The sequence below is a fragment of the Phyllobates terribilis genome, unplaced genomic scaffold (assembly GCF_046119375.1).
Source record: "Phyllobates terribilis strain yellow unplaced genomic scaffold, ASM4611937v1 Scaffold_12__6_contigs__length_324123572, whole genome shotgun sequence".
Lineage (NCBI taxonomy): Eukaryota > Metazoa > Chordata > Amphibia > Anura > Dendrobatidae > Phyllobates > Phyllobates terribilis.
The window spans coordinates 178,572,561-178,589,181 of NW_027362772.1; the positions used below are offsets into that span (position 1 = coordinate 178,572,561).

At 47.7% G+C, this 16,621-nt stretch overlaps 1 protein-coding gene across 1 annotated transcript in view; it reads right to left on the bottom strand.

The window, feature by feature from the left end:
• MMEL1 (membrane metalloendopeptidase like 1) overlaps positions 1-16,621 on the bottom strand; it is a 668,752-nt gene that overhangs the window by 557,519 nt on the left and 94,612 nt on the right. The gene's annotated exons all lie outside the window — the stretch shown is intronic.

Sequence of the window (16,621 nt, forward strand, 5' to 3'; positions counted from 1 at the left end):
TAAACACACAATTCTTTATTGTTCTAAATTAAACCATACTTACCATCACGCCCATTCCAGCTGAAGCCAATGATCTCCTGCTATAAAAGTAAAATAATAAAGCAACATCATCCTTACCTTTCCATGGCTCCCACGACAGCTTCAGCTCTGCTACATCGAGATGACAGGCTGGACCGCAGCAGAACGCTACCATCCAGCCTGTCATCCCGCAGACACTGAGAAGCGCAGGCATGCTTGCGCTACTCAGTGTCTGGCTGTGACGGCATCCAGATGAGCCGAGGTCATGTCCAATGAACTCGGCGCACCTCATGCACGTCACTGACACCGTGGGAAAATTCTCACGCTGAAGCGCTGAGTGCAGGAGAATTTTCCCACGCTGTCAGTGACGTACATGAGGTGAGCTGAGTTCATTGTCGGCTCATCTGGATGCCGTCACAGTCAGACACTGAGGAGCGCAAGCATGCCTGCGCTTCTCAGTGTCTGCGGGATGACAGGCTGGATGGCAGCGTTCTGCAGGTCCAGCCTGTCATCTCGATGTAGCAGAGCTGAAGCTGTCCTGGGAACCATGGAAAGGTAAGGATGAGGTTGCTTTATTATTTTTCTTTTATTGCAGGAGATCGTTGGCTTCAGCTGGAATGGGCGTGATGGTAAGTATGGTTTAATTTAGAACAATAAAGAATTGTGTCTTTATTTCAATTAAAGGACTTTATTCTGGGTGTTGTGTTTTTTTTTTAACTTTGACTATGGGGTTAGTAATGGGGGTGTCTTATAGACGCCTCTCCATTACTAACCTGGGCTTGATGTCAGCTGGCATTATAAGCTGACATCAACCCCAGCCCTATTACCCCACTGCCACCGCACCAGGGCAGCGTGGAAGAGCGAGGCTAAGTGCCAGAATTGGCGCATCCTATGGATGCGCCATTTCTGGAGCGGCTGACGGCTGGTGTTTCTAGCCTGGGAGGGGGCCAATATTCATGGCTCCCTTCCTGGGCTATTAATATCAGCCCCCAGCTGTCTGCCTAGCCTTTGCTAGCTATTAAATAATGGGGACCCCACGTCATTTTTTTTGGGGGGGTCCTCCATTTTAATAGCTAGTAAAGGCTAGGTATTCAGCTGGGGGCTGATATTAGTAGCCTGGGAAGCTCCGTGGGTATTACCCCCTTCCCAGGCTTCAAACATCTGCCCAAGCTGTCTGCTTAACCTCCGCTAGAGACTAAAATTACGGGGAACCCCACGCCAATTTTTTTTAATAATAAATCCTTTATTTTAATACTAAATGACAAGTACAGTAACCAACACTATCACTGTACTTATTATATATGTGACTGACATGTTTCTATCTATCTAATCTATGTGTGAAGCTCTATTCTGTGTGTTATAAATTGTCGGGTACAGATGTTGAATTGCCGGCCGGCTTTTTTAAAGAGACGGTGCATGAAAACACTATTATTTTTTTTGATAAATCCTTTACACTAAATGACAAGTACAGTAAACAACACTGTCACTGTACTTCTTATATATGTGACTGACATGTTTCTATCTATCTAATCTATGTATGATTCTCTATTCCTTCTATTCTAAATTGTCGGGTACAGATGCTGAATTGCCGGCCGGCTTTTTTAAAGAGACGGTGCATGAAAACACTATTATTTTTTTTGATAAATCCTTTACACTAAATGACAAGTACAGTAAACAACACTGTCACTGTACTTCTTATATATGTGGCTGACATGTTTCTATCTATCTAATCTATGTGTGATTCTCTATTCCTTCTATTCTAAATTGTCGGGTACAGATGCTGAATTGCCGGCCGGCTTTTTTAAAGAGACGGTGCATGAAAACACTATTATTTTTTAATAAATCATTTGCAGTAAATGACAAGTACAGTAAGCAACACTGTCACAGTACTTCATATATATGTGACTGACATGTTTCTATCTATCTAATCTATGTGTGAAGCTCTATTCTGTCTGTTATAAATTGTCGGGTACCGCTGCTGAATTGCCGGCCGGCTTTTTTAAAGAGATGGTGCACGAAAACACTATTATATTTTTTAATAAATCCTTTACACTAAATGACAAGTACAGTAATCAACACTGTCACTGTACTTCATATATATGTGACTGACATGTTTCTATCTATCTAATCTATGTGTGATGCTCTATTCCTTCATGTCTAAATTGTCGGGTACCGGTGTATGCCGCTGCTGAATTGCCGGCCGGCTTTTTTAAAGAAAGCGTCTTCTGAGCAGTTTGTGAGCTTTTGGACACCTTTGAAGGTGTTTTCTATGTGTTCCTATGTGTTTTTGTTTGCCTGCCATTGGTTTTAACGGTGTTCGACGGTGTTCTAAGGTGTTCGACGAACAGTTTGACGAACAGTTCCTCGAACATCCCGGTGTTCGACGAACCGAACCCGAACACTACGGGGGTGGCTCAACACTAGAAATTATACTCAAAGCTGAAATACAGGCAGGTTTTAGGTACAGCGCCAGGTTCTGAATTTTCACAGTAAAAGTCGTATTTATTATGCTGTTGGTTTATGGGGGTTATATAACATTTTTGCAAGGTAAATTCAGGACATAATGGGATACTTAAAGAGATGTGACCTCAAAAAATTGACTGGTTTCTATCTCCCTTGGAATATAAGGCTGTAATGATGAAGAGTGGATAAGTGCTCTAATTCTGTTAAAACACAGTAGCTCTTAGCAGTGAGTGGATGCAGTCATCATGGTTTATATGCTCAAATAGTGTTTCCTGCAAGCAGTCATCCCAAAATAAGTCCCAGTGGACTCTGGTTTAGTACTTTGAAAACAAGCGCACTATCCTGTAGGTACAGTCCACACTCACATAGCCCACACTCAGTATAGCCCACACTCACATTGTTAGAACCTTGCTGTTAGGTTTTTTTTCCTTTGCTGGTCACATGACCTTGTTGGCCTATTTAATCCTGCTCCGCCCTTCTGGCTTTGCTGGACTTCATTGTATATCTACTTTCTAGCTAGCCTGTGCTCTGTATCTAACTCTGTTAGTTTGCTTGGTCTACGGACCTCTAGGTTCTATCTATTTTGTTTGTTCGTCTGTCTGCTGCTATTTCTGTTAGGAGGTGTCCCATATTCCTCCCAGTCCTTAGTACTTGTAGGGATTCCCTCCCCAAATCTATAGGTCTCCGTACAGACTAGATTAGGACTTTAGCAGGTCTGATCGCAGGATCAGGTTCCCTGTTACATCGTAGGGATTCAGCTGAGTCTTATAGTAGGGACAGATCTCCTCTCTTTCCTTAGCTTTGGTAGCAGAACATAACAGTAAGTCCAGCCTGTAAATTCTCTAAGGAAAGATTTTTTTTTGTTCCATCATGGTGTCGGTTCAGGATTTGGCTAAACACCTGCAGGGACTCTCTCTGGAAGTGGCCGAGCTCCGTCAGCACGTGAGTAACTGTCCTGGAGCATATTTCTTGGAGCCTAAGGTATGTTTGCCGGATTTATTTTTTGGTGAACATCGAGAATTTTTTTCATTTAAAAATGCTTGCTTATTGTATTTTCGTTTGAGACCCAAGTCCTCTGGGGATGAATCCCAGCGCATAGGGTTCATAATGTCACTTTTGCGCAAAGAGCCTCAGGAGTGGGCCTTTTCTTTGCAACCTAGTGATACATGCTTCAGATCAGTGGATAGTTTTTTTTTCTGCTTTAGGACTATTATATGATGATCCTGACCGTGTGGCATCAGCTGAGACTGAGTTGAGACGTTTAAAACAAGGATCAGGTAATATGGAAAAATATTGTACACATTTTCGTCGTTGGTCCACTCAAACAGGGTGGAACGATTCTGCTCTGAAAAGTCTATTTCTTGCTGGGCTCAGTGAAAAGGTTAAAGACCTGCTAATTGCTTATCCTACACCTGAGGATTTGCAACAGGCTATGCAATTAGCTATACGGGTGGACAGAAGACTGCGTGCTAGGGTTAATGAGAGCAAATCCTCTGCTATGTCAGTTTCTGGTTATGATAATGTGTGTACTAACAGTGGTGAACCGATGGAGATTGGATCGGTGGCACCTCGCTCTCAAGAAAAACACCGTCATTTTTCAGAAGGCTTGTGTTTCTATTGTGGAAAATCTGGTCATTTGATTAAAGGCTGTGAGCTTCGTATGAAGAAAGAAAAAAAAATGGTCAGTCACGCCCGTATTGCCTGTTTAAATTCCAAGGGTATATTTTTAGCTGCTTCCACGATTGCTCAGGAAAAATTAATGGAATTTCGGGTGTTTGTTGATTGCGGGTCTACACTGAATGTTATTGATGGGGGATTCGTGGAAAAACTCAATTTAAAACCTGAACCTTTATCATCCCCCATTGCTGTGGTTTCTGTGGATGGCTCCCCTTTGAAGAATATTACTCTCAAGGTCTGTGAATTTCCTCTCACTATTAATGGTGTTCACCATGAGAAATTGGATTTGGTAGTGTTGAATAACTTGCCTTCTCCAGTAATATTGGGTTTGCCCTGGTTAAAATTTCACAATCCTGTACTGGATTGGTCTACCAGTGAAATTAAATCCTGGAGCCATAAATGTTATGACAAGTGTTGTAACGGGCGTATTGCAGCTTTGGATAGGGGAGAATTGCCTGTTCCTATTCAGGATTTTTGGAGAGTTTTTTCTGAGAAAGAATCGCAGGTTTTGCCTCCCCATAGAGACTATGATTGTTCTATTGAATTTGTCCCTGGAGCGACTCTTCCTAAAAGTCGTTTATTTAACCTTACTATTCCTGAGAGGAAGGCTTTGGAGGAATACATACAGACAAGTTTGGCCGCCGGTCACATTAGGCCCTCTAAGTCTCCTGTGGCGGTTGGATTTTTTTTTGTAAAAAAAAAGGACAGCGGTTTACGTCCTTGTCTGGATTTTCGTGAGATTAACAAAATTACGGTACGCAATCCTTACCCACTGCCATTGATTCCTGATCTGTTTAACCAGTTATTGGGGGCCAAGTGGTTCTCTAAAATTGACCTTAAGGGGGCATACAATCTGTTGCGCATGAAGGAGGGTGATGAATGGAAGACTGCTTTTAACACTCCTGTGGGTCATTTTGAGAATCTTGTTATGCCTTTTGGTCTCACCAATGCTCCTGCATTTTTTCAGAATCTGATTAATGACATCCTTAGACCTTTGATCGGTAAAAATGTGGTTGTGTATTTGGATGACATTTTGATTTATTCGCCAGATCTGGAGTCTCTTTGGCGGAGCGTGCGTGAGGTATTACAGTTATTAATGGACAATTCGCTTTTTGCTAAGCTGGAGAAATGTGAGTTCGCTGTACAGAGAATTAGTTTTTTGGGCTACATTATCTCCAGCAAAGGTTTTGAGATGGATCCGGTTAAGGTTCAGGCTGTGCAGGAATGGCCTAGGCCTATTGGTTTGAAATCAATACAGAGGTTTTTGGGTTTCGCCAATTACTATAGAAAATTCATAAAAAATTTTTCTAGTATTGTCAAACCTCTGACTGATCTCACCAGGAAAGGTGCTGATGCGGTTCAGTGGTCTTCTGAGGCCATTGAAGCTTTTGTGTATCTCAAGGAGAGGTTCACCTCTGCTCCCATCCTTATGCAGCCTGATGTTACTAGGCCGTTTTTGGTTGAGGTTGATGCTTCCTCTGTGGGGGTTGGCGCAGTATTGTCTCAGGATAACGGGGATGGATTACATCCCTGTGCATTTTTTTCAAAAAAATTTTCGGAGACTGAATTGAATTACGATATTGGTAATCGGGAATTATTGGCTATTAAACTCGCATTTGAACACTGGCGCCACTTCTTGGAAGGTGCGGAATTTCCCGTTCAGGTTCTTACGGATCATAAAAATCTGATATATCTTGACGCTGCCAAGCGCCTGAATGCCCGTCAGGCTAGGTGGGCACTGTTTTTCTCGCGGTTTAATTTCTCCGTTACTTACATCCCTGGTACTAAGAATGTTAAGGCGGATGCCTTGTCTCGCAGTTTTTCTCCCATAGTCGGTGCTGAGAAAGAGGAAAACATTTTACAAGAAGGTGTTGTGATAGCTGCTTTAGACTCCGTTTTGGAAGATGAGATTCTTAAAGCTCAGGAGAATGCCCCATCTAACACTCCTCATGGGAGGTTGTTTGTGCCTGGGACCTTTAGGAGAGATTTGTTTGTTGAGTGTCACGAATCTCGGTTGGCAGGTCATCCCGGAATCTCTGAGACCAAGAGACTGGTGGGTCGCAGTTTTTGGTGGCCTGGATGGCAGAAGGAAGTCATTAAGTGGGTGCGTCAATGTACTATATGTGCTAGATCTAAGTCCTCACATACTCCTGCTGCGGGGTTGCTTTGTCCTTTGGAGGTCCCCAGTGCTCCTTGGACACATTTGGCTATGGACTTTATAACTGACCTTCCCCCCTCTGAGGGTTTTACTGTCATCTGGGTGGTCGTGGACCGTTTTAGCAAGATGTGTCACTTGGTTCCCTTCGTCAAACTGCCCTGCGCTAAAACTCTCGCTAAGGCCTTTGTCAAGGAAATTGTCAGACTTCATGGCGTTCCTACTGACATTGTTTCTGATAGGGGTCCTCAGTTCGTGGCTCGTTTTTGGCGTGCCTTTTGTGACAGGTTGGGAATTCATTTGTCGTTTTCGTCCGGATATCATCCTGAATCTAATGGCCAGACAGAAAGGAAAAACCAGGATGTTGAGCAGTTCTTGCGTTGTTTTGTGGCAGACAATCAAGAGGGGTGGTCTGAGTTTCTGCCACTTGCCGAATTTGCTCTGAACAATCATACATCTTCTTCTGCTGGTTGTTCGCCTTTTTTTTTGTTGTTCTGGGAGACATCCGTCGTTTGGGTCGTTCTCCAAGTTGGGATCTGCCGTGCCTGAGGAGGAGAATTTTTCCGGTGATTTGGAAAGAGTTTGGACGGATGTGCGTGGTAATCTTCAGGAGGCCAACAGAAAATCTAAAGACTACTTTGATAGGAAACGACAGGAGGTTTTGTTCGCTGTTGGTGACATGGTTTGGTTGTCCTCTAGGAATCTGCGGTTGAGGATTCCTTCTAAGAAATTGGGTCCCAAGTTTGTAGGGCCCTTTAAGGTGCTTCAGGTTGTCAACCAATCTGCTGTTAGGTTGGAGGTTCCTACCTCCTGGAGAATTAATCCGGTCTTTCATGTCTCTCTGTTAAAAAAAGCTGTTGTGTCGGATGGTGACGCCTCTGCCTCTGTTCCTCCGGTGGTGGAGGACGGGGAATATGAAATTTCTCGCATCCTTGACTCTAGACGGTATAGAGGTAGTTTGCAGTATCTTGTGGCCTGGAAAGGTTTCGGACCCGAGGATAACTCTTGGGTGAGGTCAGATGATGTTTCCGCGTCCAGACTTATCAGAGCGTTTCACAGGAGATTTCCTGATAAGCCTGGTCCTAGGGGATCCGGAGGATCCTCTTAGAAGGGGGGGTACTGTTAGAACCTTGCTGTTAGGTTTTTTTTCCTTTGCTGGTCACATGACCTTGTTGGCCTATTTAATCCTGCTCCGCCCTTCTGGCTTTGCTGGACTTCATTGTATATCTACTTTCTAGCTAGCCTGTGCTCTGTATCTAACTCTGTTAGTTTGCTTGGTCTACGGACCTCTAGGTTCTATCTATTTTGTTTGTTCGTCTGTCTGCTGCTATTTCTGTTAGGAGGTGTCCCATATTCCTCCCAGTCCTTAGTACTTGTAGGGATTCCCTCCCCAAATCTATAGGTCTCCGTACAGACTAGATTAGGACTTTAGCAGGTCTGATCGCAGGATCAGGTTCCCTGTTACATCGTAGGGATTCAGCTGAGTCTTATAGTAGGGACAGATCTCCTCTCTTTCCTTAGCTTTGGTAGCAGAACATAACACACATCTTCTTAAAAGAATTGCTTTATTGATCCAGTAGTATAAAAGGCATAAAGATAGTTGAACACAACAGCACAAAAATTAAAAAGGCAGAAAAGAAATATCCGCTGCGCTCCCAGGCAACATGTTTCAGACCTGTATGGTCCTTTGTCAAGCCTGTATAAACAGAGTACTTTGAAAACAAGCACACTATCTGGTAGGTACAGTCCAAACGATAGCCCACACTCACATTTTCTTAAAAAGAATTTATTTATTGATACAGTAGTATAAAAGGTATAAAAAAATAGTTGAACACAACAGCACAAAAATTAAAAGAGCAGAAAAGAAATATCCGCTGCGCTCCCAGGCAACCTGTTTCAGACCTGCATGGACCTTTGTCAAGCCTGACTAAACACACTAGGTGCAACTGTAGCACCCTGAGGATTCGGCTGCTACAGGGGTATTGCACCTCAACCCAGAGGTGTGATATTCCACTCCCGGGTAAGGATGGAGTGTGGAACTGAGCTCAGATAGACTGCATGCACTACATACATCCCATTCCAGAGGAGCAGGCCGACGGCACTCCCACTTGGAAATGTGCAGGTGCGACCGAGCCTGTTCCTGGCTGGAGTGGGAGGGGGGAGGAACATCCCATGTAGTGTAGGGGCAGATAGGGGGAGCAGTCTGGGTAGTGATAGGAGCTCATTGGGTGCTGGTCACCTGAGCTCACACATAGAGGGTGTATATAAGGTGGGCACCATCAAAGATCAGGGTCAGACGCAGAGAGTAAGTCAGATGCAGAGGACAAGCCTGCAGAAAGAAACAACAGCCCTGGAGAGAGAGTGGAGTAAAGAAGGAGACCCAGAGGGGGACAAAGAAGGGACCCAAGAACCCAAATAAGAACACCGGGTGAGGAGTCAGCAGAAGGGTACCGGAACCCAAGCTGGTGGGGGTAAAGACATTCCCCAGCCAGAGACCGGAGACCGTGGGCAGAGTCTGTCACGGTCACCCACTACATTCACCCTGAAGGCACACCACATGGAGGGTCAGGGAACCTGAGGCCAAAGGTTGCCCAACAGAAGGCCCGAGGGAGCTGGATTTAGGTGAATCACTGGTGGGGACGGCTGAAGGAAGGACAGAGGGAGAGCTCAGGGCCACGCTCCGGACTTGTTTGGGGGTTGGCCGGATCCAGGACCTGGTGGACGCAGCACGGCTCGGGAGGTCACTTGGAGCTAGAGTGACCAGGAACATCTGCAGTAAGTAAAGACCCTTAACTGCACTACCCGAGTCTGTCATCATTACCGGCTGCACCGCACCACCACAACCCCCATCCTCTGCGCCTGTCCCCTCTGAGGCTATACCCCTCCCGTTGGGGGTTATCCCACCAAGCTGCGCATCCACCATCAGCCTCAGCGGACCCTGCTGCAGCGGCGGCCACAGTGACCGCATCACAACGGGTGGCGTAGTCGACACAACGAACTTTAATAACATCAGTAAAGACTGCCACATAACCCTGAGCTTGACGCCCTGGGCACGGGACCGGGTCACAGCCGCTCGGAGACTACAACCCCCCCCATCTGATCCGGTGCCGGGTATTCCCCTCAAAACGGAATATGTCCCAGGGGGCGCGTCAACTTTGGCGTAGTCGGCAGGATTACGTGCCCGCAACACCCGGGTACTGCGTGCCTGAAGAAAAGTGCAAGTTTACCTCAGAAAGAAGACTCCTGCCGGTTCCGGAGGGTCCACGCCATCGGACTCCATCACCAGTCGTTTCCCGCCGATTGTCCGCCATTTCCAGCTTGTTCCCGCCATCTGCAGAGTTTCCCGCCACTGGGAAGCGATGCCCGCCAAAACCGCAGATTTCCCGCCTTGGAAGAGCAGCGGACGCCATTATGGGCGTGCCAAAGGAGGGCGAGAGGCCACCTCCCATCGTGGGCCGGGACAGAAAATGGCGCCAAAAGTGGAAACCGCCCCCACCAACAGAGACTGTGATGCTGGAGGTGTCGGTCAGCGTGAAAGAACTACCCCTGGAGCTGACAGTCACCGAGTTGCCCCGGGACCGCCCTCGAAGTGGGAGGAGACGAAAGAAAAGAGCAAAGATGGGTGTCGCTTGGAGCAGTCTAGAACGAGCGCACCCGGAGGCAAGGTGTCCAGAGCAAGAGCACCCGGAGTCGAGGAGAGAAAGAGTAGACCCGGGAATGGAGCGGCAGCAGAGCAGCACCGGCCCGCTGGCCAGGAGCCTGCAGAAGGAAGAAGGAGGAGAGCAGAGCAGCACCGGCCCGCTGGCCAGGAGCCTGCCGGAAGAAGAGCAGAGCAGCACCGACCCGATGGTCAGGAGCCTGCTAGAGTCAACAACCCCGCTAGGCTTAGCGGAGATCCTGGCGCAGCTTCCCCGAGATCGGGAGTGCGCGCGGAGTGCCCTGGAGGGCCTCGCGGGAAGGATGGCCCGAGTGCAGAGGGAGATCCTGGCGGAGTGGGGCCGGGAGATGGCCCAGCAAGCTGGAATCCGCCCACGGAACCCGCTCCCTTGGAAGAAGACACCGACTACCTCTGCGGATGACGCGGGAGGACCCAAGGCAGGAGACGGCGCAGAAGAGGGAGCGAGACGTATGGCAGCAGGTAAGGGGGATGCCTATACCCCATACCGGAAGACCACCCACCTGCCCCAGCTCCCCGTCGCAGAGCCCGAAAGTCCCCCTGCCGTACCCGAGACCGCCATGACACCGCCACCGACTAGGCCCCGACCGGAAGCCGCCGTCGCGACCCCAGTGACGTCACGCGTCGTGACCCGGAGCGTGGCGCAGGAAGAAGAGCCTCCGGCCTGGTCACAGGGCCTAGCGTTTCCGGGCGCCGCATCCAAAGCAGAGCCATCTACCTCCGCGGAGCCTCCGGCCTGGTCGCAAGGCCAGGTAACCCAGGGCGCCGCCGTCCTAACGGTGCCCTTCACCTTCCAGGTGCCCCAGGCCTGGCCGCAAGGCCTGGGCAACCCGGGCGCCATCACCACCGCGCCCGCGCCCGTAATACCAAGGGTGCCACACCTGGGGGAGGACCTCTTCGGCCAGCTCACATGGCCGGACGGGCGGCCCTTCATCTGGCCCGAAGGGTACCCTGAGCTAGAGCGGCAGCAAAGACTAGGGCCCTTGTGTGAGCCCCTGATCCCGGCTCCAAAGCCCGTGACTCGGGTCTCGCCTCCACTCGAGGAAGCCCAGTTCGTGTGGGACCCCACGGGAGAAGATTTGATGGGGTTCACCGGAGAGACTCGGGCAGCTGCAGCAGAGCGTACCGAGTGTTGCCGTCAACAGCTGGCAGAGTTCAAGAGAGAGCGGGAGGAGAGGCGGGCCAGAGAGCAATGGGCCCGGACCCGCAGCGCGGAGCAAAAGAGCCGGACCAGAAGGGACCCCCGTGCAGCAGATCGTCCCCGTACCATCGGGACGGTAATAAAGTTTAATGCGCAGCATGGGTGGGGCTTCATAAAGGACCAGAACACCATGGGTGACGTCTTCGTTACCCGACGGGATGTCGAGTCTCACCTGCCAGAGGGTCACAAAGGCCGTGACCTCTACGTCGGTGACGAGGTAACGTTCACCCGGCACAAGTGTGCCAAGGGACCTTACGCCCTCCACGTGCATCGCCTGACAGAGGAGGAGTTGCGGTGTAGGGAGGAAGAGCCAGAAGACCCGGACGGGTTCAAGGCTAGGAGGTACTACGATTAAGAACAGTAGTAAAGAAAAACTGTATATAGTTACCCGTCGGGGTACACAAGAAACCGTGGCTGCTTTAACGTTTAGTCCCCGTTGGGACCAGTGAACAGTTTAACCCGTGTGTCCCTTACCCAAACCAGGCTGAGGACTGTGAGCAGCCATCCCTTTCCCTTACCTGGCCGGGGACTGAGAACGGCCAAAACTTCCCTGTACATAGTTGCGCTTCCTAAGGCGCCCCCTACTGGTTTTATGAGAAACTGCTTTTCAAAAGACTGTCGCACTTTACCTGGTCACGAGTTGCACGGTGATCAGAGGAGGAAGAAAGAAAGAGACGACGAGAATGTTATAATGATGTTTATATGAAAAAGTTTATATATATATAATATTTTATATGTTTTATATGTTTATAAAAATTTGTATGTTTGGTGTTTTTGTCTTTGCAGCCCGAGGACGTGCTGTGATTTACCAGGGGGGAATGTAGCACCCTGAGGATTCGGCTGCTACAGGGGTATTGCACCTCAACCCAGAGGTGTGATATTCCACTCCCGGGTAAGGATGGAGTGTGGAACTGAGCTCAGATAGACTGCATGCACTACATACATCCCATTCCAGAGGAGCAGGCCGACGGCACTCCCACTTGGAAATGTGCAGGTGCGACCGAGCCTGTTCCTGGCTGGAGTGGGAGGGGGGAGGAACATCCCATGTAGTGTAGGGGCAGATAGGGGGAGCAGTCTGGGTAGTGATAGGAGCTCATTGGGTGCTGGTCACCTGAGCTCACACATAGAGGGTGTATATAAGGTGGGCACCATCAAAGATCAGGGTCAGACGCAGAGAGTAAGTCAGATGCAGAGGACAAGCCTGCAGAAAGAAACAACAGCCCTGGAGAGAGAGTGGAGTAAAGAAGGAGACCCAGAGGGGGACAAAGAAGGGACCCAAGAACCCAAATAAGAACACCGGGTGAGGAGTCAGCAGAAGGGTACCGGAACCCAAGCTGGTGGGGGTAAAGACATTCCCCAGCCAGAGACCGGAGACCGTGGGCAGAGTCTGTCACGGTCACCCACTACATTCACCCTGAAGGCACACCACATGGAGGGTCAGGGAACCTGAGGCCAAAGGTTGCCCAACAGAAGGCCCGAGGGAGCTGGATTTAGGTGAATCACTGGTGGGGACGGCTGAAGGAAGGACAGAGGGAGAGCTCAGGGCCACGCTCCGGACTTGTTTGGGGGTTGGCCGGATCCAGGACCTGGTGGACGCAGCACGGCTCGGGAGGTCACTTGGAGCTAGAGTGACCAGGAACATCTGCAGTAAGTAAAGACCCTTAACTGCACTACCCGAGTCTGTCATCATTACCGGCTGCACCGCACCACCACAACCCCCATCCTCTGCGCCTGTCCCCTCTGAGGCTATACCCCTCCCGTTGGGGGTTATCCCACCAAGCTGCGCATCCACCATCAGCCTCAGCGGACCCTGCTGCAGCGGCGGCCACAGTGACCGCATCACAACGGGTGGCGTAGTCGACACAACGAACTTTAATAACATCAGTAAAGACTGCCACATAACCCTGAGCTTGACGCCCTGGGCACGGGACCGGGTCACAGCCGCTCGGAGACTACAACCCCCCCCATCTGATCCGGTGCCGGGTATTCCCCTCAAAACGGAATATGTCCCAGGGGGCGCGTCACAACTCCTGAGCACCACTAAAAAAATCTGTGTTAAGCCCCCAACACCATTTAAAGTACTTTGTCCTCTAACATGGTAATTTGCACAGTTTTATGGAACATGTAGATTACTGATTAACTTTTATTTATTTTCTAGCTGGGGATGGAGTATGAAGGAAAACAGCAATTGATTTTCCCTGTAAAAAATATGAAATTATATTTTAGTTATAATTTTAGCACAACTCACCATGTGGCACAAGTATTCTATTACCGGGGTGGCATGGAGAGGTGACTCTTTGAGATTAAGAGTGGACATGTGCCTTGTCTTCGCTTGCTCAATAACTAAGGAAATAATGGCATATTTTTCCATGGGGAAAGCAAGGAACCTAAAGCTGAAGCTATTGTAAAAGAAAGAGCAACTGTCAGCAGCATGAATTTCTTTTTTACAAAAATTTGAGACAGATAGATGATGATTTTTTAGGGATCTAGAGCAGGGATCTTCAATACTTCAGCTCACTTCCACAATTTCTCTCTGAGCAAGTGGAGAGTGACCCACACTGTGGGACCGATTAATCAAGCACTTTTTGCCAGAATTCTAACATAAAACTGTTTTGAATGATGCAAACAAATTTGCACTACCCATAGTTGCCAAAAATTTTTGCCATTTTTACATCCTTCCTGGCCACTTCCACCAATGTTTTTTAAAATTCGGCAGATCTTAAAAGAGTGTGGACATGGATGAGTGGGAATGTCAAATTGATTATAATGTACATTACAAAAGTCACATAAATCACGGAAATAAAAATGTTCTCCAGTCCCTAAACGGAATTAATTTCTTAGGCTGGTGAATGGGAACTGAAAGATTCATCTCTTAATGAATTTGGTACATGTTACTCCAGCTCACCTTTCATTAATACTAATGAAAATCATGTGTGCACAACCCCAATAATAGACCATCAACATCAATACCAAGAGATAAAGACTACTGTTGACCAAGCATGCTCGACACTGCTCGGTACTCACCTGAGCATCTCACTACTCAGGATATTCGGCGAGCACCGAGCATTTTCGGGTTACTTGGGCGGGAGCTCGGGTCTCCGCCCTGCATGTTTGGTGCTCTTTACAGAGCCAATGAACATGCAGGGATTGCCAGCCAGTCACTGTAATGCCGCAGCCATGTTGGTTGTGGGCATTACAGTGATTGGCTGGCCGCACAGCATCACCTCGAGTATTTAAAACCGGGCGCCGCCATCTTGGACACAGTCGCTCTGGATCAGACAGTGTAGGGAGAGTGCTGCTGAGCTAGGGAGAGATTTATACTGCGAAATAGGTAGTGTAGGGTCTCTAAAGCCTGCAAAATCAAACAAACAGTCCTTCTGAGGACTAATATCCATCCCAGATATCAGGCAGGCTGTATAGGAGACGCAGTGGTTATAACAACAAACACTGCATTACAGTCCTGTGTGCTGCTGCTTCTCAAATTGCTAGACTTAGCCCCAGGTCTCAAGGGCCAGGAAAAATCCTTTTTTTTTCATCTAAATCCTCTTTTTTTTTTTTCCTCTCAGTTAGACTGTACAAATACCCGTCTTATTAACCTTTTGGCATTTCCCCCCCCCCCAAAAAAAAATTGAGTGTGCCTGTGAGTGTTCAGACACAAATATATCTGTTTAAAAGAGTCTGGTTTCGGCCAGATAACTAGAACTGTGGTTTTGCAGTTCCACGGTTCAAATCTCTGTATTATCCACTTTTTTGCCTTTTTTCCATAAAAAAAAACAGTTTGAGTGTCTCGCTGACTGTTCAGACACAAATATATCTACTTAAAAAAGTCTGGTATATGCCAGGAAATTAGAACTGTGGTTTTCCTCTTCCACGGTTCAAATCTGGGTGTTATCCACCTTTTTCCATAAAAAAAAACTGTTTGAGTGTCTCGATGACTGTTCAGACACAAATATATCTATTTAAAAAAGTCTCGTATACGCCAGGAAATTAGAACTGTGGTTTTCCTGTTCCACGGTTCAAATCTGGGTGTTATCCACCTTTTTGCCCTTTTTCCGTAGAAAAAAACAGTTTGAGCATCTTGCTGACTGTTCAGACACAAATATATCTGTTTAAAAGATTCTGGTGTAGGCCAGAGAACTAGAACTGTGGTTTTCCTCTTCCACGGTTCAAATCTGGGTGTAATCCACCTTTTTGCCTTTTTTACATAAAAAAACAGTTTGAGTGTCTCGCTGACTGTTCAGACACAAATATATCTGTTTAAAAGATTCTGGTGTAGGCCAGAGAACTAGAACTGTGGTTTTCCTCTTCCACGGTTCAAATCTGGTTGCAATCCACCTTTTTGCCTTTTTTACATAAAAAAAAACAGCTTGAGTGTCTCCCTGACTGTTCAGACACAAATATATCTGTTTAAAAGATTCTGGTGTAGGCCAGACAAATAGAACTGTGGTTTTCCTCTTCCACGGTTCAAATCTGGGTGTTATCCACCTTTTTGCCTTTTTTCCATAAAAAAAAACAGTTTGAGTGTCTCGCTGACTGTTTAGACACAAATATATCTGTTTAAAAGATTCTGGCGTAGGCCAGAAAACAAGAACTGTGGTTTTCCTCTTCTACGGTTCCAATCTGGGAGTAATCCACTTTTTTTGCCTTTTTTACATTAAAAAAAAACAGTTTGAGTGTCTCGCTGACTGTTCAGACACAAATATATCTGTTTAAAAGATTCTGGTGTAGGCCAGATAACTAGAACTGTGGTTTTCCTCTTCCACGGTTCTAATCTCCTTTCTATTACCCTTTTGCCATTGATAGTGCGAGTGTAAGCTATTTTACTTCATTTACAATGGGCAAGGCGCGTGGCAAGGGACGTGGACCTGGACGTTCTGGTGATGGTGCGTGTAGATGCCGTGGCCAAGGTGAAAATGTGCCACAACCAACAGCCACATCTTCTCGCTCCCAGTTCTTGACCAATTTACTAGGGAAGCACACAGCAACACCACTATTGCGAACTGATCAGTGTGAACAGGTTATTAATTGGATAGCAGATAATACTTCCAGTCACCTGGGCACCACCACCTACGGTCTGTCTTCCACACGGTCAAGTCTTAGTAGCCGTGAGTCTCGTCCGCATACTCCTCCTCACCCTGATGCTCCTTCCTCCCACCATGCCGAGTGTTGTCAGACAGCAACTGATCCCACAGTTGGACACTCTGAAGACCTGTTCACTGGTCCATTTCCATATTTGGGCCCCTCACCTGCTCCGCTTGAAGTGGTGGAAGAGGAGATCCCATGTGGCGATGGCCAAATATTTGAACAGTCATGGCCACAGGAAGGTGATGCTGGCAATTTGTCACAAGAGGTGGACGATGACAAGACACAATTGCCACGAAGTGAGGAGGAGGACCGTGGTGCAGAAGTGGAAGAGGAGGAGGTGGTGGAT